A 26,451-nucleotide genomic window follows, 5' to 3' on the forward strand; every position below is an offset into this window, starting at 1 on the left:
TGCACAACCAAGTCAATTTCAAGGACTAGCACTTCAAATCCCCTTGCAAGAGCAGGTGGATCGGCACTGAATAATCTTTGAAGTTGAAGAAGTCTGGACTGTGACGTTTATTGGTATTAATGAATTGTTCAAGAGTCTGTTATATCTTTATTGTACTTTTCCACTTTGGTATTACATCTGATGAATTTAAAAATATTTTCAACATTATATAAACTTTGTATGGTGAATGTATCTCATTAATATTCCACAGTAATTTTGGTGTGTTTACTTCATTTTGTGGTACTCTTGGGTTGCTTAGACCCCTGGCCCAGGCAAGATTTCCCCTAATTTTGGGGGTTCCAATCTGCTGCTGGCCAACTCACCATTGGGGGAAGTCCCACCCCCAAACAGCCCCAACATGTTGACAGTGCGATGACATCACATGGAAGTGATGTCATCATTCAGGGCATATAGCACAGCAACACTCTAGCATTTTGGCCAAAACTCCATGGTAACCAAAGTGTTTTAACCAAAATGCTAGAGTGCTACTGCATTACATCCCCAATATAATGACATCACTTCTTCATGGCATCATCATGCCGACGATGTTGAGCAGAGAGATGTAACCTGCCCTCCCCACTCTCAGAAGGCTCCCTGCCACCCCTCACCAACCTGGCAACCCTACTCACAGCAAGATTGATTTAAACAAGGGTCAAGATAGGATTGCCAAGATCCAGGTGGGGGCAGAAGATCTCCTGATCTCCACACTACATAAATAACTGGTGTATTTATTTAAAACATTTATTTCATGTCTTCTGGAGAAAATGACTGATTTGGAAAGAAGAAGAATTGCAGATTTATACCCCACCCTTCTCCCTGAACCAGAGACTCAGAGCGGTTTACAATCTCCCATATCTTCTCCCCCCACAACAGATACCCTGTGAGGTGGGTGGGGCTGAGGGGGCTCTCACAGCAGCTGCCCTTTCAAGGACAACCTCTGCCAGAGCTATGGCTAACCCAAGGCCATTCCAGCAGATGCAAGTGGAGGAGTGGGGAATCAAACCCGGTTCTCCAAGATAAGAGTCGGCATGCTTAACCACTACACTAAACTGGCTAAGATGGACAAGATGGCATTATAATTTACTGAGGTCCATTCCTTCCCTAAACCCCACTCTCCCAGATTCTACCCTCAAATCTCCAGGTATTTATAAATCCAGGGCTGACTGCCTTAAGTCAAGGGAACTTGGTTTCTTCTTTAGCCTCAGTAGCCGGTGACCACTGAACACAGAAAGGTGGAAGGTAGGTAATAAATCTGACGTTGAGGAAGGAATCCATCTAAGCAAATTGCGGCTCAAAACACCACTTCTCTTAAAGGTGGTGTGTTGTATTTCTTTGGCTGGGAGTTACACTGTAGGTTCATTATTTAATATGAAAGAGAGTGCAGGTAACTTAATGAATTTATAAGGTTGTAACTCTTCTTAGGATGACATGGCATTGTTAGGAGTATTTTTTTATTTAGAGTGCCCTCATCATGTTAAACCCTGAACTCTAGTTTATTTAGGTTTTATATAAATCCAGCTTTGCCCACCCTGTGAAAAATTGGAGGCCCTTTGAACTCGCATTTCAGACCTGAAATAAATACATGTGGCTTTACTAGTTTGGCCTGGAAAAACCAGCAAGTGAACATCAATTCTGATATATGCAAGAAATAATAGAACACATCTGAAATAATCTGATGCAGGCCAAACTAATTAATATTTCAATCTGTTTCCTATTTATGTCTAATTTCAAAATATTCCTGTTTAATCCAAACTGTTTACAGGCATGTGGGGAAGAATCTTATTTGTCTAGAAGGCTGTGCAAAACAGATTTAAAAGACATACTTGCTGCTCCCACAATACAAATATAGAAATGTTTGATGGAAAATTATCCACTCTAATCTTCATTCAGCACCCTTTTAATTAATTAGCTCACAACACAACACTGGATAGCTTAATGGAAATGTATTGAATCATTCTGCATGAAATGAGATAGACTGGGGTTGCACAATGATATGCTCAGTCTCACTAGGAAGAATTCACACAATTATCTCTGAGCATGGTGAATTTATCATTTTCATAGCACATTTCAGTGTTCAATGCCTTCTAATTCTCACTTCTGTTATCCAATGACTCCAGTTCTGGTGATCCCTCCCATCACCTTGAATTGCCTTTCCTAAGGCTCACATTAAGTCACTAGCTTGCCTGTCTGTCTGCTGTGCCTTAAAAACTAGAGTTCAAAAGGAAGAAAACTATATACCTGCACACGATTTGGATAAGAGATAACACTAAATAAGCCCAAAGACAAACTGGGGCCTTTTGTGCTATAATTATCTTGGGGGGCATCCACAGCATGAAAAATGTTTCTGGTCTGTTCTTCCTCTAAGGCTTAGAGTAGAATAACTGCATAGAATTGCACTGTGAAGGACTCATTTGCAAGGTGGTTTGCTAGTATTCCTGTAAGATACACTTATTTGGAGCCCATCATCTTTCCTGATCTTGTGATTTTTGGCATCAAAAATCTTGTTAAACTCATTATTACAAACTCAGTGCAACAACTAAGTATAGCAAATGAAGTATGCAATAGTTTAGGAAGCAGAAAGCATCAGTAGGTTTATGCAGCAATTGTCTGATTTTTGCTCATATCTTTTGATGCAGAACTACACAAGATCAGAAATGATGGCGAACATTTAACAAGCATGTGTTACAGAAATGATAATATGTGTCTTGCAAATAAGTTCTTCACCTACAAAAATGGCCTCCTAAGAGAACTAGCTCTCTTAACCAGTGCTCCCTCTAAGCTGAGTTAGCATGAGCTAGCTCACAGAGTTTTAGCCTCAAGCTCACACATTTTTGTCTTAGCTCAGGAAGGATGACCCCAGAGCACACTAATTTATGCAGTAGCTCACAACTTTAATGCCAGTAACTCATAAAGTAGAATTTTTGCTCACAAGACTCTGCAGCTTAGAGGGAACACTGCTCTTAACTCATTTGTCTGGGGTAGGATTGTCAGCCTCTAGGTGAGACCGGGAGATCTCCTGGAATTATCAATGATAACCAGACAACAGAGATCAGTTCCCCTGAAGAAAATGACAGCTTTGGAAGGTGAACTGTATGCCATTGTGCCCTGCTGAGGTGGGTCCCTCCCCTCCCTAGATCCTGCCCTCTCCACTTCAGGAATTTCCTAACCTGGGGATGGCAGCCATAGCCTGAGATATCTGATGAAAGTGTTTGACAAAAGGAGCCTTAACTCTTGAAAGTTTACACCCTAAAATACTTGTTGGTCTCTAAAGTGTTCTTGGACTCAAATTCAGCTGTTCTACTGCAAACCAACACAGGGCTATCCTCTGGAACAAACTAGCTTGGGGCGATTCTTTCTTGCCACAAGCAATCAGTTAGATGATTACTTGCAAGTGTACTAATAAAGTACAAATGAACTTCTGTATGGGAACTAGTATAGCCAATCCCTGATAGGATAAGAGCTGCCAACTCCAAGTTGGGAAATTCCTGGGGATCTGGGGGTGGAACCTGGGGAGTGTGGAGTTTGGGAAGAGAAGTTACATCACTGGGTTATGATGTCATATAGTCCACCTTCTGAAGCTGCCATTTCCCCCCAGGGGAACTGATATCTGTGGTCTGAAGATCAGTTATTATTCCAGGACATCTCGAGACTCCACCTAAGGCTGGCAACCCTAAATGTGCCCTGCACACACAATTCCAACAGATAGACTCTCAACTTCTCACTTTCACAGTAAATATGATAACATGGATTTCCAGTATTATTTCAGATTCATGTACCCCACTGGTCTTCAGTCTTTCTAGGCTCAGAACTCACTGAGCATGGGATCCACTGATCTGCAAGAAAAACATCTAAACTCCAAAAAAGAAAACGCTGGGAAATACCGCTTACTACTTTACCTAAATATTAGTTATGAAAGGTTACAAGGTGGAACTTCTTAAAAGTTCCACAAATAATTTTTTTTTCAAAATCCTCACACTGAACAAATATTTCAAAAGTCAGTCCTTCAATGTAGCATTAATGTGTAAGGAGAAGTCTACATAAATCCGGCATGATATGTTTCATTGCCTTTCTCAAGACTTAAAGTGGAACCAGTCCTTCCTCTCAATTCCATACAAGGCGCAAGCTCATTCTTTGTATATGTAAAGTACTGGGGTCGGTGCAGTAAGAGACCAGAGTCGGAGAGTGATTTCAGCAAGCTTTACTTCAGGAACACACACACAGACTGAGCTCTATTCAAACTTCCCACTCTTTTATACAATTCTTGCCCCCTTCTGATTGGTCCTTAACTATGTACATGGATTGGCTATTTACAGGGCCCTAAGGGCCTATCAAGGTACAGTATGAGCCTAGATGTTGATTGGCTACTTATGTTTCAATCCTTCCCCTGATTGGGCACGCTTAGGCCTTCTCTGGAACCCTGGTGTGGAGTACAAGCTTTGGCTTGTTCAGCTTCCCTCCAAAAGTAACAGTTCCCTCCAAAAGTAACAGTTCTCCCATTTGAGCCTAGGACACAACACCCCTCCCCCCATAGTTCCAGCTATCAGGTGACATAGTCCTGGAGATATGCCGGAGGGCGGCGGTCTCGTGTCGAGCGTCAGAGCTCCGAGGGGACTGGGCGTTCCGACTCGGTTGGTGGTTCCGCGGCTGCAGAGCTGGAGACATCTGGGACGGCGGCCTCGGGAGACCTGGGTTCAGCTGCGTGGTCGGGGGTCTCCTCCTGCTGGGCCGAAGCGGGCTCCACGGAACCCTGTTCTGTGTCAGGCTCTCGGGGACTTACGTTGTCCGGATCTGGAGCCTCTGACCTTGGCTCCCCGGCAGGCAGGTGACCTCGGAGTTGGTCGATGTGTCGCCTCAGGAGATGTCTACCCTCCAAGGCCACTGCATAGGAGACCAGTCCGGTGACGTGGTCCACCTTTCCAGGGAGCCAGGCGGGGCCAGTGGTGGCATAGTTCCGTGCCCACACTGTCTCACCTGGGTAGAACCCTCTGGGGGCTTTAAGGTGTTCCGGCGCCGGTCGCCTGTCTGGGGCTCGGTCAGGGTGCAGCTTGTCCAGCAGGGTGGTGATGCGGCGGCCCATGAGGAGTTCAGCTGGACTGCGACCTGTGGAGGCGGTGGGTGTGGTCCGGTAGGCCATTAGGAAACACGCCATGTCTTTTGGCCAGTCTGAGGGGCTCAGACGGTTCAAGGCCTCCTTTGCCATGCGTACCATCCGCTCTGCCTGGCCGTTGGTGGCTGGATGAAACGGGGCAGAGCGAATGTGCCTGATGAGGTTCCTGGCCAAGAAGTCCTGGAACACTGCGGACGTGAATGCTGTGCCGTTGTCGGTGACGATGGTCTCCGGCAACCCGTGGGTTGCAAAGATGGCCCTCAGAGCCGTGATGGTCGCCTGCAACGATGGCGAGGGCACCTGGACCACCTCCAACCACTTGGAGTATGAATCCACTAGTATGAGTAGAGTCCGCCCATGGAAGGGGCCAGCAAAGTCCATATGCAGTCTTGACCAGGGGGTTTTGGTGGATTCCCATGATTGCACTGGGCCACGTGGGGGGTCAGGCCTTGACACCTGGCATGTCGGGCACCTTTTAACCCAAGCATCTCCGTGCGAGAGCCTTCATGCGGACTATGCCCGGGTGTGCCTCGTGCAGGGCTCTCAGCACTTGGTCTTGCAAGGGTTTGGGGATGACGACTCTGTTGCCCCATAGTAGACAGCCTTTGTGGGTGGATAGTTCGTCTTTCCGGGCTGCAAACAGAGTAAATTCCAGCCCAGTCGAGCCCTTGGGCCACCCCCTCCCCACCCAGTCCAAGACACGGGAGAGGACTGGATCACGAGCGGAGCGGGCAGCAACGTCGCGGGCGAGCAATGGCCTGTCCGGAAGCATGTCCATAAGTAGGATCTGATGAGCCGGGGCTGGATCAGGATCCACGTCAGGCAAGGGCAAGTGGCTCAGGGCGTCAGCATGGCCCATTGCCTTGCCCGGGCGATGCACTAGGGTGTAGGTGTAGCCGGCTAGAAAAATGGACCAACGGAGGACCCGTGGGGACAACACCTGAGGGGTCTGCCGGTCCGATGCAAAGAGGCCCAAGAGGGGTTTGTGGTCCGTATAGAGGGTAAAGGGCCGGCCGTAGATGTAATCATGAAATTTTTTGACGCCGGCCACGACTGCCAACCCTTCTTTGTCGATTTGGGCGTAGTTCCGCTCCGCCAACGAGAGGGTCCGCGAGTAGTACGCGATAGGGACTTCGGTCCCATCAGGGAGTTGGTGGCCCAGAACTGCCCCCACGCCATAAGGGGATGCGTCGCATGCAAGGACCAAGGGCAAGGTCTCGTCGAAATGGGCAAGGACGGAGTTAGACATCAGAAGGCCCTTGATATCCTGGAAGGCTTTAGCGTGCTGGTGCCCCACGCCCAGGGTCGGTTCTTGTCTAGAAGCCGGTGCAGGGGTTCGGCCACCGCTGCCTTGTGGGGGAGAAAAGCATGATAAAAGTTTAGGAGGCCGAGGAAGGCCTGGAGTTCTTGCTTGTTGGTGGGCGCTGGAGCATCTCTGATGGCACGCAGCTTGGCGTCGGAGGGGTGGACCCCTTGGGCATCGATGGAGAACCCCAGGAATTCCACCTGATCCACGCCCAGGAGGCACTTCTCCCGTTTGACCTTGAGGCCGGCAGTTTCAAAACGTTGTAGGACTCCTCTAAGGCGGGCGGCGAATTCTTCAGGCGAGGCTGCCGCGATCAGCACATCATCAAAGAATGGAGTGACTCCGGGAAGTCCTTTTAAAAGAGAGTCCATGAGTTCCTGGAACAACCCCGGAGCCACACTCACGCCAAATTGCAACCGCTTTACTCTAAAGGCCCCCCGGTGGGTCACAATTGTTTGGGTGTTGGCCATGGCCTCATCCACTGGCAGCTGTTGGTAAGCTTGGGCCAAGTCCAACTTGCCAAAAAATTTTGCGCCGGCTAGGGTGGCTAAAACGTGGCTGACGATGGGCACAGGGTATGCATGGGCCTGAAGAGCCTTGTTGAGGGTGCACTTATATTCTGCACAAATCCTCACTTCCCCACTGGGCTTGACTGGAGTCACGATGGGAGTTTCCCAGGTTGCGTGGGTGACAGGCTCTAGTATTCCCTGTGCAATCAGTTTATCCAGTTCCTCCTCAATTTTAGGCTTGAGCGCGAATGGAACTCACCGCGCTTTAAGCCTAATAGGCCGCACTGTGGGGTCAAAGTGTAGTGTAACCGGGGGACCCGTGTAGCAGCCCAAGGTGCCATTGAAAACGGCCGGGAACTCTTCACAAACCTTGTTAAAGTCCACTCCGACAGTCTTATTGACCCCCCTGATCTCTATTCCCAGGGGCTTGAACCAGTCGAGACCCAAAAGGTTTGTAAGGTGGTTCTTGACCACTAGCACTTGTAGCTGGCCCTTGAACCCCTTGTATTGGACTGGGACCGGGCCCACTCCCAAGATAGGCACCTTATTCTTCTGGAAGTCCACTAAGGTAAACCCCGGGTCCCTGAGACGAGGCCTCAGCCTGGTGGGGATTTTAAAAAATGTCTCTGCCGCTATAATAGATGATGCTGACCCAGAGTCCACCTCCATTTGGCAGGGCACCCCCCCCGATCCCTACATTGACCCGGATTTTGGAGGGCCTGACTGGCGAGGGTAGGTACTGTACCGGATATGGGTGGGCGTGGAGAGCGTCGGTCTCGAAGTCTGGCTGGCCTTCGGAGTGCGCAGATCTTTGCGGGACGCGTGCTCGGGATGTGGATCTGCAGGCACAGGCGATGTGGCCTTCCTTGTTGCAGAGTCAACAAGTGGCATTCCGGAATTGGCAGGTCTTTCGCTCATGCTGGCCCCCGCAACTTGCACATGCAGGTGGTGTCTTGTGTCTCATGCCCTGTGGGGCATGGGTGGTCTTCCTTCCTGCTGAACGATAGCCGGTTTGTAGAGCTTTGTCCTCGTCTGAGTCCTCTGTAGATGGTTCAGGGTTGATCTGGTGTGCCGCAGCCTGTCTTGTCAGCCGTGGCTCTGCTGATCTGCCCTTCTCCCAGCTGGTGGCCACATCGATTGCCTTTGTTAGGTCGCACTCGGAGAGGGACAGGAGTTTCTGTACTAGTTTTTCGTCCCTCAAGCCCCATACAAACTGGTCGAGAAGGGCTTCGTTGAGGTCTGCGAAACTGCATCGGCTTGCCACCCGGCGCAGGCTTGTCAAGAACGCCATCGTGATTTCGCCTGCCTTCTGTGTCCTTTGTTGGAAGTCCCAGTGCCGGGTGAGCTTGGTTGGCTGGGGCTGGAAATACTTCTCCAGAGCGCTGATGATGTCGTCCACCGGCGTCTCTGAGAGCTTCCTGGGTTGGAGAAGAGCCCTGGCTAAGTCCACGGTCTCCGTGCCACACGTACTGATAAGCAGAGCTCTCTGCATGGTAGTCTCTGTAATCTTCCGGAAGGTCAGGTATGACTGGAAGCCTTCGACCCACGAGTCCCACAGCTCGGGGCGATCGATGCTAAAGGGCTGTAGGAGGTTGGCTGGAGCCTCCATTCTTGGCAGCGTGTCTGGGCGGCTTGCGAGCTGGGGTGTGCACAGAGCGGAGGTGTGGACCCAGATGGCTTGGATTTAGCCACCTTTCCGTGTTCCGTGTTCTGTTGCTGGTTCTTACTGGCATCCCATCCTCGTCGCCAGTGTAAAGTACTGGGGTCGGCGCAGTAAGAGACCAGAGTCGGAGAGTGATTTCAGCAAGCTTTACTTCAGGAACACACACACAGACTGAGCTCTATTCAAACTTCCCGCTCCTTTATACAATTCTTGCCCCCTTCTGATTGGTCCTTAACTATGTACATGGATTGGCTATTTACAGGGCCCTAAGGGCCTATCAGGGTACAGTATGAGCCTAGATGTTGATTGGCTACTTATGTTTCAATCCTTCCCCTGATTGGGCACGCTTAGGCCTTCTCTGGAACCCTGGTGTGGAATACAAGCTTTGGCTTGTTCAGCTTCCCTCCAAAAGTAACAGTTCCCTCCAAAAGTAACAGTGCTCCCATTTGAGCCTAGGACACAACAGTATAGATGGAAGAAGTTCTCAAGGAACCATTAAGACATCTAACATCTAAGACAAGAAAGGGGAAAGCCAGAATTATGATGTCACTGTTTTCAGTGAAAGGGCCATGCTGGGCAGCAGACCAAAAGAACTGGGAACAGGTAACATGAGCCAAGCATCCAAAGTGCATCATAGTGAGGAACAGACTAAAGGATTAGAGCCATGGATTAATCTTTTCTGCAGCTAGGGTTGCCAAGTCCAATTCAAGAACTATCTGGGGACTTTGGGGGTGGAGCCAGGAGACTTTGGGGGTGAAGCCAGGATACATTAGGGGTGGAGCCAAGTTCAAGGCTGTGACAAGCATAATTGAACTCCAAAGGGAGTTCTGGCCATCACATTTAAAGGGACGGCACACCTTTTCAATTCCTTCCATAGGAAATAATGAAGGATAGGGGCACCTTCTTTTGGGGCTCATATAATTGGACCTCCTGGTTCAATCTTTTTGAAACTTGGGGGGTATTTTGAGGAGAGGCACTAGATGCTATACTGAAAATTTGGTGCCTCTACGCCCAAAAACAGCCCCCCCAGAGCCCCAGATACCCACGGATCAATTCTCCATGATTTTCTATGGGAATAAATCTCCATAGGGAATAATAGAGTTCCCAGAAGACATTTCCCTCCCCTCCCCCCCGCTTTCTGAAAACCCTGAAGCAGGGGCAGGGCCTCCAAACCGGGGGATCCCCTGCCCCCACCTGGGGATTGGCAGCCCTATCTGCAGCCACTGAATAACTTTGTCTCATCTACTCTCATTATGCATACCTGGGCTGCTTTCAAGTTTTGGGTACACTGGGCAGAGATACCCCCTCACAGGAGTGGAATTCTAGCAGGAGCTTCTTTGCATATTGGGCCACATACCCCTGATGTAGTCAATTCCCCAAGAGCTTACAAGGCTCTTTTTTGTAAGCTCTTGGAGGATTGGCTTCATCAGTGGTGTGTGGCCTAATATGCAAAGGAGCTCCTGCTAGAATTCCACCCCTGCTCCTTCACCACACATCCTTCCCTACCCACTCATGAGCCTTCTCAGCAGCTGCACTCATGGCTGCCTGCACATAGGCTTCCCAAACCTCCCGCCCTGGCGGGGGAACACTGGATTTTCAGCCTCCTTCCCCGCTCTGCAAATATTCGGAAACGGGAGGGGGGACGATGCTTCCCCCTCACAGCACCGGGCCGCCGCTGCAGCAACACCAGCGCAGCGCCGCCACCACAAGCGCTGCTGGCCCAGGCACAGGCCCAGGCAGCAGCCGCCGCCATCACCGCGGCTGCGGCCCAAGCTACAGGCTGCCAGTGCCTGAGGAGAGCGGCAGAGGGTCTCCTCTCCCCCCCCCCTTTGATCCTGCCTTCTGGGAGGGACTTGCAAGATTTTTTTTTTACAATAAATACCAATTGCCCTTTCCTTCTGAGGAGCGGCTGTAGCTGGGAAGGAGCGATCGGGAAAGTCAAAGGGAGGAAAGGTAAAACAGAAAAACAACAACCCTATGCAAGCCCCCCCCCCCATCTGAGGCTGCCAGTTACAGGCCGTTTTCCAAATCGACACCCCCGGTTGAGATCTTTTCGCCCTCAACCCCGAAGAGAAGCTAAAACCGGCATGAGGAAGCCCGCGCCTGCCTGCACTCTTTGCTTTCTTCCTGAGAGAGAAGGAAGCCGTCCACTTTCTTAATGCTTGCAAGGTCCGGGTAAAGTTAGAGAGTCCAGCGGCTCCTTTAAGACCAGCAAAGTGCTATTCAAGGTATGAGCTTTCGTGTGCACGGCACGCACACCTCAAATACGCAAGGTCCGGGTAAATAATTTTAAAAGCACATTATGCGGTGGAAAAAAGGCCAGCAAGGCATCGCAACCAGCCAGACAAGACTGCCTCCCTAGCGAGAGAGAGCATGTGACTTACCAGACTGGGGAGGGAACTGACTGCTGGGCATTCATTATTCCCTATGGAAACCGATTCCCAAAGGGAATAATGGAGAATTGATCAGCGGGTATCTGGTACTCTGTGGGGGCTGCTGTTTTTTGAGGTAGAGGCACCAGATTTTCAGCATAGCATCCGATGCCTCTCCTCAAAAGACCCTCCAAATTTCAAAAAGATCTGACTGCGGAGTCCAATTCTATGAGCCCCCAAATAAGGTGCCCCTATCTTTTATTAATTCCAAGGAGGGAAGGCATTGAAAAGGTGTGTGGTCCTTTCAATGTGATGGACAGAACTTCCTTTGGAGTTCAATTATGCTTGTCACAACCTTGCTCCTGGCTCCACCCCAATGTCTCCTGGCTCCACCCCAAAGTCTCCTGGCTCCACCCCCAAAGTCCCCAGATATTTCTTGAATTGGACTTGGCAACCCTACCTGCACAGCCTTTTCCCAACATCACTGGGCAGTGTGTGCACCTGGGAGTGCCGCTGTCATGGCCTGTAAGAGTACCACCACTGTGCGAATCTGCCCGCCCTTCCTCAACAGCACTGGGCAGAACACACATCCAGGAGTGCAGATGGTGGAGTGCTTACGAGCAGGCAGGGAAAGGGTGTGCAGGCAGCAGGAGTGGGGGGTGTAGGGTCAATGGGCCCTGCCAGAAGCCCTGGGCTCCAACAACCACCTGCCACTGGGTATGCTGACACTGGCCCTGATGCACACAAAAAGAGGCAGAAGACCCTTGCTTTCTATGTATGTATGCCAGCAGCATGGCTTCCAAAAGACAGTAAAAAGTGGGGTGCTATAGGGATGATGACCCAGGAAATAGAGCTCTATGACAGAATTGGAAGGGGCCACACAGGCCATCTAATCCAACCCCCTGCTCAGTAGAGGATCAACCTAGACCCTAGAGCATCCTTGGCATGTGTTTGTCCAGTCACTGCGTGAAGACTGCCAGTGAGGGGGACCTCATCATCTCCCTCAGTAGTTGATTCCACTATTGAACAACTTTTACTGTAAAAAAAGTTTTTCCTAATATCCATCCAGTACCTTTCCACCTGAGGGTCCCATAGGTTGAAGACCATTCATATTGTTGCCACCACACTTCAATCCATTTGTGTCCTCTTCTTCATCTTCATTTCATTCAGATTGCTGGGCAGCTGGGGCAGGAACTTGGTGCTTTGTACACATCAAGTAGTAATATTGTTCTCTCCTAACAAATGTAATCCAGATTATTTTAGAATTTTATGATATTATAAAATCTGCTAGCTTTTAAAAACAAAACCAAGAATATAGTTTCTAAATCTCAAATGAAAATCAGCACACTTCCTAAAACACTTAGTACAAAATTATCTACCAAGATATTTGCAGCTGCCAGGTAAATAGTGTGAAAAGAATTTTTACTGCAAGATTTATTTATTTATTTATTTTTAAAAATCAATCTTCAATATCTGGACCATCTCAGTTACATTCAAAGTCCTAATTAGCATTCAGAGCAAAGCTTGCATGAAAACGAAGGAGAAAAATCACTTATTACAGAAACACAAAAGGACAGGTGTTACATACTTAAAAAAAAAAAAAAGAAACACCATAATCTGCTTTCTATAATCCTCAAAAATGAATGTAATTCATTTCACCCTCTTACTACCCCCTACATGTTCTGCAAAGACTTGGTACATCCTCAGACATTACATAACATAATAATGGCTATTCATATCCATGCAGCTACAGCAAAGATCTCACTCATTACTGGGCAGCAAATGAGTTGCCTTTACTAGGTCTTTCTGATCTTGATAACTGTGAAACACACACACACAAACAAAGCAAAAGTGACTGTCAGACTAAGGAATTTTTTCATCACAAAGGGAAGAGAACAAAAACAGAGCAAATTTATTATAGGAGATGGGTAAGAGAGGTACAACATCTGCAGTGTCTTACAAGTTAATTACTAGGTGTGTTGAAATGGAAGCATTTTGGAGATGAAAGGCCCTTGGGCTTGGCTAAGGAAGACTAAGGAAGTCTGGGGCAGACAGACCTAAAAACAACAAAGAGTGATGCACTTTTATGCTACAAAACTAAGGACATCTTAAAGGTGCTGGAAAATGTTTCTAATGCAAAATTTAGCTGAAGAATCTTCCTTCACCATCTGATGCATTTTAGGTCCTACAGACACTTTCTCAGGGAATTCTAGAGCTGTTTCCAGAAAAGTTAGTGCCTCCCCCCGCCCCCCCTGGCCGTGTTTGTGGTCATACTGTACCAATTTGTTCTGGCCATCACATTTAAAGGGACTGCACTCCTTTTAAATGACCTCTCTTCATTGGAAATAATGGAGGATGGGGCACCTTCTTTTGGGGCTCATAGAGTGGGACCCCCTAGTCCAATCTTTTTGAAACTTGGGGTGTGTTTTGAGGAGAAACACTGGATGATATCCTGAAAATTTGGTGCCTCTACCTCAAAAAACCCAGCTCCCCCCGAGCCTCAAATACTCATGGATTGATTTTCCATTATAACCTATGGGGACCAGCCTCCATAGGGTGTAATGGAGTGCCCAACAGACATTCAAACTCCCTCACCGCGCTTTATGATAATTTGAAAGCAGGGGAGGGTCTCCAAACCAAGGAAATTCCTGCCCCTAACTGAAGATTGGCAACGCTATGGGTCCATAGCAAAATAATGATGTGACTGAGTTTACAAATTGGAGATGATTCCAAAATAAGGCAAAGTTATAATATCTTTATGGATGGAGGTTGATTTCATTTAAAGTTAGTGAACTTTCTACATCAACCAGTAAAAGCAAACAAGAAAAAAGTAGTTTCAGAGGGCAGCTGTGTTGGCATGCAGTAGAACAGTTAAAGACCAGAAAGATTTTCAGGGTATAAGCTTTCAAGAATCAAAGCTCCCTTCATGAATAGGAATGAAGATCTCATAAAGAATGCAAAGGTATCATGCACATTGTAATCACCTTGGTTAGAGCAAAGGGAAAATACTTGGGGGCAGAAAATTAGCATCTGTAGCAAGATAAGAAGTTGTGAATGAACACAGCTATCGCTTGTAATTTCTCCTTTAAGTTTCTTTGTTTGAGGACTGCCATTCTTAGGTCAGCAGTAGAATGATCTGGAAGATTAAATTGCTCTCCCACTGGCTATTTTTTAGTGCTGTGGTTTTTAATGTTGGATTTATGTCCATTTATTTTTTCGAGGAGGGACCAACCTGTTTGTCTGATGCAGAAAGTGGAAGGGCATGGCTGACATTTGATGGTATATATAGGAGCTGGGTACACAGGTTGTGTTCTCGTCAGTGCTTCCTGTTGAAGGCCGTGGCTTAGGATAAGAAAGAAGAATACTTCAAATAAACGACTCGCTACATTGATGGTGTCATCAGGAAAGATTCAGATTTTTGGTCCATGGTTTACGCTTTTGAGATGGTGGTCTTCTATTGGGAGATGGTTTGCACCTTATGGTGGTAGGAAAAAGGGTGTTTGGTAACAGCCTTGCTAACCTAATAAGTAGGGCTTTAAACTAAATTGTATGGGGAAGCGAGACAATAATTCAAAGCCTCGTATGATGCCAGAAACTGGGGATAAGAACATTAAAGATTTGCAGAGAGTGATGCATACACTAGGTAATGTTAACTTGCAGGTTTGTACAGAAACTAAACCTTCAGGATGCATAAAACATGGATTCTGATGTCTCTACACTAATGCACAGAGTATGGGAAACAAACAGGAGGAACTGGAAGTCCTAATAAAGGAAGGAGACTATGACATAATAGGCCTTACTGAAACTTGGTGGGATGACACTCACAACTGGAATATTAGGATTCAAGGGTATTTAAAAGAGACAGGCAAATGAGAAAAAGCGGAGGTGTAGCAGTATATGTGAAAGAGGTATATACTTGTGAGGAAATATGTGAATCTGAGCATGGTAGCTCAGTTGAAATAAAAAAGTAAGAAATAACAGTGATATTATTGTGGGGGTCTGCTAAAGACCACCAAGTCAGGCAGAGGACTTGGATGAGATGCTCCTACAACAGATTGCAAAGTTCTCTAAAATAAGGGGTACAGTGATCATGAGAGATTTCAATTACCCAGACATCTATTGGAAGTCCAACTCTGCTAGAAATGAAAAAAATAGATTCCTGATTTGTCTTGCTGACAACTTCCTTTTCCAGAAAATGAAGAAGGAAACAAGGGGATCTGCTATCTTGGATTTGATTCTCACCAACAAGGAAGAATTGATTGCAGAAGTGGAAATAGTTGGCACCCTGGGCAGTAGTGACCATTGATTTCGGAATTTACAGTCTTAGGGAAAGGAAAAGCTATACGTAGTCAGAGTTATAGGTTGGACTTCAGAAAGGCAAACTTCGATAAACTTGGAACTATGCTGGGTAAAATCCCATGGTCAGAAATACTTAGGAGGAAGGGGGTTTAGGAGGGGTGGGAGTTTCTTAAAAGCGAAATACTGAAAGCACAATCACAGATGATTCCTATGAGAAGAAAAAATGGAAAAAGCCTAAAGAAGCCAAATTGGCTCCATAAACAGCTCTCTAAAGACTTGAGAAATAAAAAAGACTCCTTTAGGAATTCGAAGGAGGGCCTTATAACCAAGAATGAATATAAACAAATCACCAGTGCTTGTAGAGAAAAAGGTAGGAAAGCTAAACCTCAGTATGAACTTAGGCTGGCCAAAGATGCTAAAAACAACAAAAAAGGGTTATTTTCTTATGTTCAGAATAAGAAAAAAAGCAAGGACATGGTAGGCCCATTGCGAGGGCAAGAAAGTGAAATTGTAACAGGTAATGAAGAGAGGGCAGAACTGCTCAATTCCTACTTTTCCTCAGTCTTCTTTTCTGAGGGAAACGGTGCTCAGCATGGCAAAAACAGAAGAAGGTTATGAAGTTCCAACCTAGGATCAGCATAGAGGTAATACATAAACACCTAGTTTCTTTAAATAAAACGAAGTCCACAGGGCCAGATGAATTGCATCCAAGGGTTCTAAAAGAGCTTGCGGATGTAATTTCTGAACCTCTGGCTAGTATTTTTGAGAATTCTTGGAGAACAGGAGAGGTGCCGGAAGATTGGAGGCAGGTGAATGTTGTCCCCATCTTCAAGAAGGGGAAAAAAGATGATCCGGGTAACTACCGGCCTGTCAGCTTGACGTCTATACCTTGAAATGTTTTAGAACGAATCATCAAACAGTTGATCCTGGAACATTTAGAAAGAATGGATGTGATTACTAAGAGCCAGCATGGTTTTCTGAAGAACAAGTCATGTCAGACTAACCTGATCTCTTTTTTTGAGAAAGTGACTACCTTGCTGGATCAGGGGAATGCTGTAGACATAGTTTATCTTGATTTCAGTAAGGCTTTTGATAAGGTTCCACAAACTATCCTTGTTGACAAGTTGGTAAAATGTGGTTTGGATCCTGTTACCGTTAGGTGGAATTGTAATTGGCTGACAGATCGCATCCAAAGAGTGCTTGTGAATAGTTCCTCATCCTCTTGGAGAGGAGTGACAAGTGGAGTGCCTCAAGGATCTGTCCTGGGACCTGTTTTGTTCAACATCTTTCTCCATGATTTGGATGAAGGAATAGAGGGAACGGTTATTAAATCAGCAGATGATACTAAATTGGGAGGGGTTGCAAACACAGTAAAAGACAGAAACAGGATACAGGATGACCTTGACAGGCTGGAAAACTGGGCTAAAATCAATAACATGGATTTTAACAGGGATAAATGTAAAGTTCTGCATTTAGGTAGGAAAAATCCCATGCATGGTTACAGGATGGGGGAGACTTGTCATAGCAGTAGTATGTGCGAAAAGGATCTAGGGGTCTTAGTAGATAATATGCTGAACATGAGTCAACAGTGTGATGTGGTGGTTGAACATATGAACATATGAAGCTGCGTTATACTGAATCAGACCCTCGGTCCATCAAAGTCAGTATTGTCTACTCAGACTGGCAGCGGCTCTCCAGGGTCTCAAACTGAGGTTTTTCATGCCTATTTGCCTGGACCCTTTTTAGTTGGAGATGCCGGGGATTGAACCTGGGTCCTTCTGCTTACCAAGCAGATGCTCTACCACTGAGCCACCGTCCCTCCCCTTAAAAAGTCAAATGCAATTTTGGGCTGTATCAACAGAAGTATAGTGTCCAGATCATGTGATGTGATGGTATCGCTTTCCTCTCATCTGGTAAGACCTCACCTAGAGTATTGTGTTCAGTTTTGGGCACCACATTTTAAGAAGGATATAGACACACTGGAACGGGTCCAGAGGAAGGCGACGAAGATGGTGAGGGGTCTGGAGACCAAGTCGTATGAGGAAAGGTTGAAGGAGCTAAGGGTGTTTAGCCTGTAGAGGAGGTGGCTGAGAGGTGATATGATGACCATCTTCAGGTACTTGAAGGGCTGTCATATAGAGGATGGTGTGGAATTGTTTTCTGTGGCCCTGGAAGGTAGGACCAGAACCAATGGGTTGAAATTAAATCAAAAGAGTTTCTGGCTCAACATTAGGAAGAACTTCCTGAACGTTAGAGTGATTCCTCAGTGGAACAGGCTTCCTTGGGAGGTGGTGGGCTCTCCTTCCTTGGAGGTTTTTAAACAGAGGCTAGATGGCCATCTGACAGCAATGAAGATCCTGTGAATTTAGGGGGAGGTATTTGTGAGTTTCCTGCATTGTACAGGGGGTTGGACTAGATGACCCTGGAGGTCCCTTCCAACTCTATTATTCTATATAATTTAGGAAGATAAACAACCTAAGATGAATCTGGTGTTGTTAGGGTTAGGTCTGGTTAGTGCATTGTTGGAGTGGATATTGGGACTAGGGCTGCCAAGTTCCCACTGGGGGTGGGAGAATCCCCCAGTTTGGGAGCTCCCAACTCGTCGGCATGGAGCAGGCCATGGGGGGGATCCCCACCCCAAAGAGCTCTGTCATTGTGCAATGTGCCCAGCATGATAATGTCACTCAGAAGTGACATCATTGCACAGGGCACATTGTGCTGGGGATGCTCTAACATTCAGGATAAAACTCTATGGTCTTCCCTCACTGCAGCCAAGGTAGTACTTGGCAACCCTAATGGGGAGAGAGTTGGCAACTATAAAAAATATCAAGGAAATCTTATCAGTTAGGAAGATTCAAAACTATCTAACTTGGATAGAATTAATGCTGTAAACTTCATGATATTGCCAAAATTATTATATTTGTTTCAAAATGTTCTGGTGTCTATAGGCAATGAAAAAATATGTAATGGCAGGGTTTACAGATTGCCTTTATTTGCAAAAGAATATACCTAGACTGGCTTGGGGGGTTGTCCAGAGGAAATAGAGTGATGATAATTTAGGGGATTTTAAATATTAAGCTATGTCACAACTAGGCTTATTAAATTATTTGATTAGCCTCATGGTTTGGCAAGGGTAATCTGGATGTGTTAGCTTTAGAGCAATCTTACATGCAGGTACTGTTAAGAAGCTGCTTTTTCCAAGGAAAACAAAACAATCTATTTTTATAAAAGTAACAGCATCTTTTTAGATTATATATTAGAAGTATGGGATTAGTATGCTAATAAACTGTCTCCAGCATTTTCATCACTCTATTCAGTAGTAAGAGAACTGGCTCCCAAGGCCAGATGGAATGGAAGGCAGGAGAAAGAGCAGGTCTAGAAAGATAGTGCGGCTTAAAAAACAATGCAGGTAAAAAACAATGAAATAATAGTTTACTGAAGTATTTTAACACAGTAATACAGGCATACCAATTTTCTAGTTTTTACAGATTAAGAGCTAAATAACTGGCAGAATATGAAATCAAGAATTAGGTTAAACACTGAATCCCTTCAAAGTACTTATAGCCTCTAAAGAAGCAAACATCCACATTCTAATTTTTATAAATAATATCTACTGTTATATGGGGCTCAGGCTGATCATAAAGCTTTGGGCCAGGAGCTTGGTCTTCAGATCAGATAATTTTGTTTTTCACTTGGCCCAACATTTTTGGCCAGTTGTACTTTACGTGAAAACGTAATTAAGATAATTCAATGGTAGCATCTTTCACCTGCTAGGCTTGCAGGAATTTATAAAGAAGTATAGGGTAATTCTCAGGGCATTTTTTGGAGCAGGAACGCACAGGAACGCAGTTTCAGCTTGCTTGCCACTAGAGGGTATGACCTAATATGCAAATGAGTTCCTGTTGGGCTTTTTCTACAAAAAAACCCCTGTGTCAAACAATGGTGTTGTCAGGGGTGTGGCCTAGTATGCAAATTAGTTCCTGTTGGGCTTTTTCTACAAAAAACCACCTGTGTCAAACAATGGTGATTTCAGGGGTGTGGCCTAGTACGCAAATTAGTTCCTGTTGGGCTTTTTCTACAAAAAAACCCCTGTGTCGAACAATGGTGATTTCAGGGGTGTGGCCTAGTACACAAATTAGTTCCTGCTGGGCTTTTTCTACCAAAAAAAAAAAGCCTTGGTGATACTCAGCAATTGTTTGGGGAACTGAACACCAACTGGAATTGTATGAGGACAAAAAAGTTATTGTCCTATGATTAAAATTATCGTCATATGAAATTACCATTTAACATCAATCCAAGGTATGTCTCTATTTTTCAAAAATTTGGATAACTTAACATACAAATAAAAGGACATTTAAGATATTTTAAATCGTCCTTTTATTTGCATGTTAAGTTATCCAGATTTTTGAAAAATAGAGACATATCTTGAATTGATGTTAAATGGAAGGATATTAATTTTCAGATGGAAGAATTATAAATAAGTACATTCCTGTTCGTAATTAAAAAAAAAATCTTCTAAAACTAGTGCACGTTTTGCATATATGTCTGACAGCTGCAGCAAATTGTGCTTTAATACAAATAATGAATGACAATTTTTTGAGTATTTAGTTAACTTTAGAATTGGTTTTGCAGTCCTCCTTGTGTTCTTTTCTTTTTGCTGACGTACAGACACCCAAGATCCCCTTATTGACTACCCGAATACACAATTCTTCATTTGTTGTACAGTATCTGCTTCCCACAGAAATACAATATCACAATTCAAGATGGTACAATTTCACTGCCAGAATATAGAGATAGATGTTTCCGTGACTGATTGTCCTTAACTGAAATATGTAAGCTGCAAACTTTTACAAACAGATAGCTCTCAGAAGTTCTTCTTCAAGATTCACATGATAGCTAAGGACATGGGCAGCCCAACTCAGACATAAGTGGCGGCCGGCTGTGGCGTAGCTGCCGCGCAGCTAGTAGACTTTCTAAGGACTTCAGCACGCTGGAGTGTGGGGAGGGGAGAGGCATGACTTGCCATGAGGGAGACAGTCACCATGGCAATGCCACTGGTGTAGGCATGCAAGCGAAGTGGAGGCAGCCAGAGGGGAGGGCCAGCCCCCCCATTGGCGAGTCCTGGCGCATGCGCCGCGGCTTATGACATTCAGGGATGGGGAGAGGTGGCCCCAGAGAGGCTGATAGTCATCCCCAACCTGCCCCCAAACAGAGAACAGAGCCAATGATGGACAGACCATCAAAGGCAAAGGAGAGACATCCCAACAACACGGGGAGGGAACAGGAGTGAGGCTGGGCATGTGTGCACAAGAAGCCTGGCTTGGTGGCGAGGCGGGTGTGGGGGTAAGACAGGATCATGGAGAAGCCATTAACACCCTCCCGCTGTCAGAGACTCTGCCAATGGCAGGCAGACAAGCAGGAAGTACCAAGTGCAGGAGTTTGCTGTCATAGACAGCAGCTGAAATATGTGTCTGGGAGTGAGCAGCCCAGCAGCAGACACCCCCCCCCACACCCAGAGACACCCTATGTTGCCCTGACACCCCCTGCCATGTGCATGGAACACCTCCCCTGGGGGCCGCAGAACTCAGAGTGTGAGTGCATCAGCCGCAGAACTCTGAGTCCACTTCATCAGCACCCCCTTAGTGCCCTGTGCACAATAGCCCTGTGGGGTCAGGTAGGCTGTCAGCCTGGGCAAGCTGAGGGGTGGCAATCCCCTCCCCTGTCCAGCCATGCAGGGGGCAGTGTGGCGGCTCATAGACTGTTCCCCCCCCCAAACCAAGTCTGCCCACCCACCCAGGCATTGCCTTGGAGAGGCCACTGACAGAGGGGGGGGTGCCCAGGGAACGTGCAGCAGATGCCAAGCAGGAGAGACAACAGAGGGCACAGCTCAGACTTTGTTTTAATGGAACAGAGTGCAACAGTCTCCCTGGCGCGCGCTGGGCAGTTTCGCTGTGGGCGGGGCTCCATTCAGAGCGGCGGGGAGAAACAGCTGAGGGAGTGGGGGAGTGGTGGAGCGACACACGAGGAAGTCTCTGTGTTGCAGTCCCACCTGCAAAACGGAGATAGAGATTAAGAGCACCTGCAGGGGTAGCGGCTGGAAGAGAAGGCTGTGTTTCAGCTGGGCGCTCTCTTAAAGGGACAGTCTCTGACCCACCTCCCCGCAACAGGGCAGCTGCCACACACACACAACGCGTGCCCTGCCAGGGGTTGGGAACGTGGCAGAGGGCAGACCAAGGGAAGGGAGCAGGCGGCAGCACAGGGGAGTGGGGTCAGCAAAAGCCCCCTCCCAGAGCCCACTACCTAGTTCAAGTGCCAGAGATGCTCGCACACCAAGTGGTCGAGAGCGAAGGGAGAGGGAGGCTGGGGGGGGGGGAGAGACAGTGGAACTTACTCAACCATGGGCGACAGTCCTCGCATGCAGAGCCTCTGGGAGCCCAGAACCTGTGGCGACCTGGAAACAAGAGCAGTTAGCCCCAGGGGAGAGACCTCTCCCCCGCGCAAGTCAAAGATACTGTCAAAGCAACCGCGCAGTGCAAAACATGTCACCAATGTGCCTGCCTATCCCTCACTCTAAGTCTGTATGGCCGGGAGCTCGCCAGCAGACCTTCCCGCCACGTGCTCCTCTCCCTAACAACTGAGTTGTGTGAGGTCATAGTGGAAGTATTTCTAGGAGGGGGGAGACCACAATTGGGTGCTGGGAAGGGGACTCGTCACCCCAAGGTGCAAGGGGATTGGTGAGGCAATCATGCTGCTCCCTAAGGAGTTTGCTAGCTTCCGCAGAAGTGGAGGCGACCTTTGTTTTTGGTTTCAACGAGTGCCTATGGGACATGCCACTATTTTTTCTGGCATAATGTTGCGCCTCTTGGGGGGGGGGGGCGCGTCATGGGGCAAACTGCTCAGGAAGCCACCTAAGCCTGGCTGCGCCCCCAACTCCACCCCCTGCTCTGCCTGAACACCGCGCTTCGCCTCACTTCCGCCCATGCTTGGGCACAGCCCTCAGATGCCACTGCCCTTGGGTCAGTGACTGGATAGCTGACAAGTTAAGCATGATAGATCATCTAATGTCAAAGTACTGAAGTCATGTGATAAGGATCACAAGTCAGACTGATGCAATGCCTGGAAGTCACTGAAGTCACAATGAGTCAGCATATTCACCGATAGGTGGGCTGAACTATAAAAGGAGCTGAATGCCAGAGTCTTTTCCCTCTCTGTATTATTGGTAGTCTGGCGAAGCATTTTGAAGCTCTGAATTGTGAATATTGTATATATACTACACTTCTGTGTGAATATCTGTAAATACACTAATAGTTCTGGAAGAACTAGTGTGGAGTCTCTTCTTGTCAGCGTGCCTATTCTTATCAGCCTATTCGGACAGCTCTCTGCTAACACTCGCTATCTGTCACAGGAGGCCCCCCGCCCATGTAACTCCCCTCCGCTGTGGCGGCGGTCGTATGTCGGTGCAAACCCTTCCTGCGCCCACGTAGCGGCTCATCTGCTCCCAAAAGACTCCCCCCCCCCCCGGATTGTGCTGTAAATCAGAGACAAACACTGCTGCAGATGATTAAAAAGAATTAGGAAATAGAACTGAATACTAAATTTAATGATAAGGACTGGGAACAAATATTTCAACACTTTCCTTTCAAATCAGTCTCAAAAGTTTTACAAGAGTAAGCATTAAAGGTGTCCCAAAGGTGGTATGTCACTTTAGTTAGGCTAGCCTACTTAACAAAATTAGACAGTAAGAATTGTTGGAGAGGGTGCAGTAAACTAGGGATGTTTATTCATATGTGGTGGCTTGTTCATCAGTTACAGCAATTTTTTTGAAACAATATTTGCAGAGATCACTGAAATAACCCAGGAACAAGTAAAATCTACTATTGAATTAGCCCTGCTTAACTTATTTATCAATGAAAACACTCAATGTAAACAAAAAAAGTTTATTAATTTTCTTTTAGCAGTGGCTAGGATGCTTATTGCTCAGTTTTGGAAGAATGCTATAAAGGGATTTCCATGGATAGGTGGCACTTGAAAAATTAACCAATAAGACTAGATTAATTCAGGAGAGGGAGGAAAAGAATATTTTAAGATAATTTGGAACAATTTTATAATTTATTTAATGGAATTTCCAGACAATTAACTTGTTAAGGAATTTTTCTTTATGGATGGAGACCCTATCTGAAAAATCTGAATAAGGCTTAGAACAGTTATATTGGAGCAGGGGTGTCAAACATGCAGCTTGGGGGCTGAATCAGGTCTCCGGAGGGCTCCTATCAGGCCCCCGAGCAATTGGCTGTCATCTGCTTCCTTCTGCATGACAGCTTGCTTTGCAAGGCTTGCTCAATAGCACAGGAGCTACAGAACAGAGCTCTGTTTTCTTCATTGGCTGAGGCTCCTTCCTTGGGGTGGAAGGGTGGGGAGGCAGAGTTTGCTTTGCTAGGCTCTCTCAATCACACAGCAGAACTATTGAGCCAACCTTCTCTTCTCTTCTATTGAGGAAGACTCAGCATGGGTTCTGTAGGGGAAGATCTTGCCTCACTAACCTGTTACATTTCTTTGAGGGGGTGAACAAACATGTGGACAAAGGAGATCCGATAGATGTTGTTTACCTTGACTTCCAGAAAGCTTATGATAAAGTTCCTCATCAAAGGCTCCTTAGAAAGCTTGAGAGTCATGGAGTAAAAGGACAGGTCCTCTTGTGGATCAAAAACTGGCTGAGTAATAGGAAGCAGAGAGTGAGTATAAATGGGCAGTCTTTGCAGTGGAGGACGGTAAGCAGTGGGGTGCCGCAGGGCTCGGTACTGGGTCCCATGCTCTTTAACTTGTTCATAAATGATTTAGAGTTGGGAGTGAGCAGTGAAGTGGCCAGATTTGCAGATGACACTAAATTGTTCAGGGTGGTGAGAACCAGAGAGGATTGTGAGGAACTCCAAAGGGATCTGTTGAGGCTGGGTGAGTGGGCGTCAACGTGGCAGATGCAGTTCAATGTGGCCAAGTGCAAAGTAATGCACATTGGGGCCAAGAATCCCAGCTACAAATACAAGCTGATGGGGTGTGAACGGGCAGAGACTGACCATGAGAGAGATCTTGGGGTCGTGGTAGATAATTCACTGAAAATGTCAAGACAGTGTGCGTTTGCAATAAAAAAGGCCAACATCATGCTGGGAATTATTAGGAAGGGAATTGAAAACAAATCAGCCAGTATCATAATACCCCTGTATAAATCGATGGTGCGATCTCATTTGGAGTACTGTGTGCAGTTCTGGTCGCCGCACCTCAAAAAGGATATTATAGCATTGGAGAAAGTTCAGAAAAGGGCAACTAGAATGATTAAAGGGCTGGAACACCTTCCCTATGAAGAAAGATTGAAACGCTTAGGGCTCTTTAGCTTGGAGAAACGTCGACTGAGGGGTGACATGATAGAGGTTTACAAGATAATGCATGGGATGGAGAAAGTAGAGAAAGAGGTACTTTTCTCCCTTTCTCACAATACAAGAACTCGTGGGCATTCGATGAAATTGCTGAGCAGACAGGTTAAAACGGATAAAAGGAAGTACTTCTTCACCCAAAGGGTGATTAACATGTGGAATTCACTTCTACAGGAGGTGGTGGCGGCCACAAGCATAGCCACCTTCAAGAGGGGGTTAGATAAAAATATGGAGCAGAGGTCCATCCAAATATATATATTTGGCCGCTGTGTGACACAGAATGTTGGACTGGATGGGCCATTGGCCTGATCTAACATGGCTTCTCTTATGTTCTTATGTTCCTTTTATTGGCTGAGGCTTCTCCCATTCCTGGTCCCCTGGGGAGGGAGGGAAAGACCCAGAGCTTCCTTTGTCCAGTTCCCTGGGTGCCATGGGAGAAATACAAAGAAAGCACCTTTAAGACCATTGAGTGCAAATGTTTTAAGCATGTTTTATTTTAATGTTTTTTTAAAAAATATTTGTGTTTGTCTGCATTCTTTATAAAGTTTATGTCTCCGCTACCTAATCTTAAATAGGTATACACATGACCCGACCCAACATGGCCTCGCTGGACAAGGTTTCATTTATGTCAGATCTGGCCCTAATAACAAATGATCTCAACACTCCTGTTAGAGGATACAATTTTCCAAAAATGGAATCAATGGAAAATATGTAAAGTCTCAGCCAATTTGGATGGAAGCACTCTCCCACTCCCCTTTTCTTCTTTCTCCTTTTTATCTATTCATGCTTTTTCTCTTACTGGTTTATATATTTTCTTGTTGTTTTTTTCCTCATTGGAACATTGCCATAACATGATGGTAATGTTTCTTATATTGGATATGAGATTATTATATGGTTTTTGTTGCTTTGTATGTATAAATAAAAATGATTTTAATTTAAAAAAAAAACATTTCCAGACAAAATGGCAAAGGCAGTTTTGTTACTCATTAGTACTGTTGTCACAAGCACTATTGAACTATTTGCCACGTACAACCACATAAGAGATCCAATAACAATGGACACGCTAACTAGAAGAAGAACTGCATTTTCTAAGCAGCAAAATGCTATCTCTGGGGAAATGTGGTATCCCTGTAAAAAGTATTGCATTGAGGAAAATGCCCAGAATTCACACAACTAATGAACTGGTATCTTCATATTTATACAAAGAAAGGTCCTCCTCAGATATATGTATCTTCTCTTAAATGTAACAACGGAGGCCAAAATTCTGGTCTACTGTTTTTATCTCTTCTGCATGACACCACTTTTCTTTGCTGCTGCAGTTGATGCTTTCAGATAAACTCAATACAGTGAAATCCATTCTAGTTTTTTGGATTAGAATTATGAAAGCTATAGAACTAGTTGAGCAAAACCAGAAGTGTTGTAACCAGCTCCAAGAATAACTATGCTGCCGGATAGAGCTTTGCTTGACTGATTTTGAGCCTGCATTAGAGCAATCTTGTAAAGTCTGAAATTTATATAATACTTTGTCCAGCATGGAAGAAAGTGCACAAATTATACCAGAGAGTGGAACACTGCTTAAAGGAAGGGACAATCCAAGTTTGGGCCTGGCTCACTGGCACAAATGAGTATATTAACTATTTTAATGTACTTAAACACACTTCCTTATGTCATGTTTAGCTCACCATTCATCTCTGCTGTTGTTTCTCAAGTCATCTGATATGTTTAGAAGAC

This window comes from Heteronotia binoei, chromosome 21 (genome assembly GCF_032191835.1).
Source record: "Heteronotia binoei isolate CCM8104 ecotype False Entrance Well chromosome 21, APGP_CSIRO_Hbin_v1, whole genome shotgun sequence".
NCBI lineage: Eukaryota > Metazoa > Chordata > Lepidosauria > Squamata > Gekkonidae > Heteronotia > Heteronotia binoei.